General features: G+C 28.6%; 1 protein-coding gene across 1 annotated transcript in view; it reads left to right on the forward strand.

The window, feature by feature from the left end:
• Window positions 1-1,079: 1,079 nt before the first annotated feature.
• The window catches only part of LOC100160232 (PDZ domain-containing protein 2), a 21,079-nt gene continuing 17,846 nt past the window's right edge, over window positions 1,080-4,312 (forward strand). Inside the window, exon 1 of the mRNA XM_008187840.3 lies at window positions 1,080-1,236. The gene's annotated coding sequence lies outside the window, so the exon portion shown is untranslated. The remainder of the gene's footprint in view (window positions 1,237-4,312) is intronic.

Consider the following 4,312-nt stretch of genomic DNA (forward strand, 5'->3'; position numbering starts at 1 on the left):
ATTATAACAATATATTAAGAGCCTTGTATTAAATTTTCAAGATTTTTTACCAAACAAATACAAATTTATTGACAATCATAGAAAAAAAACTAAAAACCTGATAATTGATAATTCCCGTAAAGCGTAAACAATTTAAAACATGTCAAAATATCTTGAATATTTTATGGTGTATAGCAAATGCTAAAATAAGTGTTCAGTGAAATTGTCATGTATCTACATGACTCTAGTACTCTACGTCAGAGTTACGACAAAAACCAAAATCTATTTTGTCAAAAACCGATTTTGCGTAAAAATTCCCGTTTTTCCTTAATGTTTATGTTGTTTTTCCCGACGCTTTTGAAAACTATTGGGAATTTTGACCTCCTCAATGCACCAACTAGATTCAATTTCTCATTAAACAAAATACATAGGTTAAAAATCGAAGAATTTTTATGGCCCCAAAAGGTGATGACAGACACAAAAATAAAAAATAATAAATAAAGAATAAAAAAACACATCATTGTAAAATCAATACATTCTCGTTTCGCTCAAAATCTAAAACGTAGGAATGCAAGATAATATTGTATACTTAAATACATTTTCATGGACACTTTGAACAATGCCAACAAATACAATTCAAGATTTTTTTTATGTATACATTTGATCATTATATGCTCTAATAACGTACCTATCTATTTATCTGTTCACAGCGATTATTGGATGTTGAATCTTATCCTGGAACTCGAACAAATAACAATTAATTGATCGATTGTGGAGTTACATCTTTATCGCGTTTATTCCTAGTATACTGTTAAAAATTCAAAAAGTTTAACCATCGTTAAACCTTTAGGGATTTTTTCTCCTCTATTCTCATAAGTCATAACCCTTTTGCCCCCGCTCTGTTGTACTAATACGTATTGACTTTTATTTTCAGCGATTTTTACGTAGAAAAAAATACCCTTAGGCTGAGGATGTCGCGAAAGTGTTAAAAACCAGTCTATGGAATGGCTATTGGCTGTGCAAGGTACATTTTTACTGTTGCACTAACGACCGACCGCCCGCAGCTGTTTACTGCGACTCGAGTAGGTATAATATTTTCTATTTAGTAGTTAGCCTGTTCTGTTCAGTCGTGTGCTCGCGTCTGTTGTTGTTGGGTGCGTATTGCAGTTTGTATAATAATTGCTGCTAACATAGTATTTTCGTATTTATTTTTTTCATTTACATTTAAATACGTTCGTCATTAAATGGAGTAACACAGTAAGTCAATTTTTAGTTATTTAAAAAAAATATGATTTCAATTGTATTTTTTGCAGTTGCAACCAAACCTTTAAGCTATTAAACATGTTTTATATTTTCCTTTTAAATGTATCTAAGGCTAAGATCATACTTAATTATACTAAGATATAAGATAGGTAAATAATTGGCAATTAAGTTTGTGATATTGATTTGGCATTGTTATAATAAAAGTACCTACTTTATTGTAGAATGTAGTTATTTCGTAATTTCTCGTAATTCGTATGTTGTATCTTTAATTTTTATTCCATAAACAGGCATTTTTCTGTACTCATTTTTTTGAATAAAAGGAAAACAGGAGTTTTCCAAAAATTTCACAGCTCTTTTAAAACCTAATCAATATTATATCTTTAGAATTATTTAGATAATTATCTAAATAGCACTTTAATTGGGTTATTCATAGATTTTCTCAATAGTATCTCTCGACATATAATGATAAAACGTATCAAGAACCATAAAAGAATGTTATACCTATAGAATTCGAAAACGAAATATAATATTATCAATTATCATAATGCTGTAAATAGAGAGCGAGATGAATAAGCCAACATATAGTAACATCAAGGTTTTCTAACGTATCCTACAACATTCTAGCCCAACATTTTTAATTTATTATAGTATGTATGGGTAATGGGTATAATATGACGATATGACGTAGCTAGGTACTCGTTAGATGATACTAAAATATTAAAGTTACCTATAGCTATAGCTTAGTAAGGACTATAAGGACGTAAGGTATCTATATAAAATACCTACACGTAACAATTATAGCAGGGCTTGAATTGCGGCAAGTACCTCTTTAGGAAATAAGTATATGTTGTATACGTTGTTTACGTACTTCAACGTAACCTTTTGAATTCTTTTAGATTCGGATCGGGGCGAGAAATTAATTTTTTATTTGTTGGAAAAATCTTTAAGTACGTTTCAACTATTTTTAATGAGTATTGTACTCACTCATGCATATATTTTTCAATTTTTGTATAGCACGGTTTGCATAATTTCTACCTTTGATTGAATATGTTTAAGTGAGAAATTAATGTAACGTTCAGGCCGAGGTTCAGGCTATGGGTAGGTTGATAGTCATAACTGCTTTATGAGTGCAGAGGAAAATAATTAAAAATATAGCTTGACAAAAAAATCCCTTTTGGAAAGAGTGCAAACAAATTGTGTTCACTAGACCTATATAGTTTAGTCACTTAGATATATTATATTACATTAATACACATAGTCACATGTATATTTGTAACAAATAGTATTCGGTTCCTTCTTAATTTTTTTTATATCTTATTTAAAAATGTAATCAAAATAGTTAGATTTTGGTTTAAAATATGCGTAAAATTAAAAACTATTATTATTCCTACGATCATAGGCACGTAATTTAATTGATGAAGTACAAATTACAATGAATACTTACCTATAATTTATAGGTGTATAGTGTACACCTACGATTTCTAGACTACTTATATAAATAAAATATATATAATATAGGTATTAAATACATGATAAATAGTATTAAATAATAATTTAAGTAAATATTTTATATAGTACCTTATCTAACTAAATAATTTAATATCTGTTCAATAAATTCTATTTAGTATAAAATTAAAACAATTGTAAGCTTATTTTAAAATAATAATTACACAGAGTAAATACTAAAAAGTAGTGATAATATATTGTATTATATTATTGTGAATAAATTAGGTGCTAGAGTAATATATTTAGGTATAACGTAGAAGTGTATAACTATAACATATCAACAATTCGGAGCTTTGGTAAGTTCCCACACGAAACATAGCATTATAGCTGTCAAACGATCACATGTAAAAGTTCCTACATGGAGATGGAGCAAAGTAAAATCATTAATGTGCATACAAGTTATAATTTAATAACAGAACATTATCACATCATTTCAAATTCTCAACCAGGGGTCTCAACCTTTTTATGCAGAGGGCCACCTAATATTTTTTCTGAAAATTAACACAAGTTAAAAATAAATAAGAGTGAACTTCTATTTTATCCAGAAAAGTAACCCGGGTTTTATTGGTTTTTTCAAAAAAAATTAGTGAGTTTAACCCATAAAATCAGCCTGGGGTTTTTTATGGGTTTTTCAAAATATCAAGTGAGTTTAACCCAGAAAAGCAGCTCGGGTTTTTTCGTGCCAACCCTGGTTCTAATACCAAATCTTATTTTGCATATTTCATGGGTTAGGGCATATAAATGCATGTTTTAATTATTTTTTTGAATAAATGCTTTTTTTCGTAATATTTACATTTTTTCGGTCAATCTGTTCTAAATTGATATTAAAATATTAAACGTATTTGTATAAACTATGACTTGTATAGTTTCATGAAAACTATTCTATTTTTACTCAGGTACCTATTTAACGTGTGTTATTGACTTTTGTACTATTGAAGTTGAGATTAAACAGTTATCAATAAAAAAAAGGTGGGTAAGTGGATTTCGCTCTGCTGTACAGTAGGTTACAAGTGGGTCACTGTATAATGGATGGTATTAAATTTGAATTCAATGATATAATATCATTGTATAAGAAAAACGATTCTGAGCGGAGACGGTATGTTAGTCTAGGTATAAGACATAATATTATATTAGGTACCTATAATAAATTCCAAATTAATCATATCATAATATTTATTAGGTAGGGGAAACCTGGGTAAGACGGGACATCGGGTAAGACGGGACATAGTATTATCTCAATAACTAACATAATTACACAATATCTCTCGGGAACACTTATTTTCAGTGTTGGTAACACTGTTATTTTAACGTTTCACATTAATGATAACTATGTTTGATAACGAAAACAAGATGATTTTAAAAAAAGTCGTTTGACAATGTAAATTTTCGTCATTACATCGAAGTTGTTGGGTACTTACATATTTAATTATTTTTTATTCCGGTACACTAGTATTGTTGTAAATTTTATTGCGCGTTTACTGGTTTCAATTGTAATACACTGCGATTGATATTTTTGATTTTAAATAGTACTTAAGTAATATAAAGCACAATGAGGCAAGATGGG

Source organism: Acyrthosiphon pisum, chromosome A1, assembly GCF_005508785.2.
Source record: "Acyrthosiphon pisum isolate AL4f chromosome A1, pea_aphid_22Mar2018_4r6ur, whole genome shotgun sequence".
Classification (NCBI taxonomy): domain Eukaryota; kingdom Metazoa; phylum Arthropoda; class Insecta; order Hemiptera; family Aphididae; genus Acyrthosiphon; species Acyrthosiphon pisum.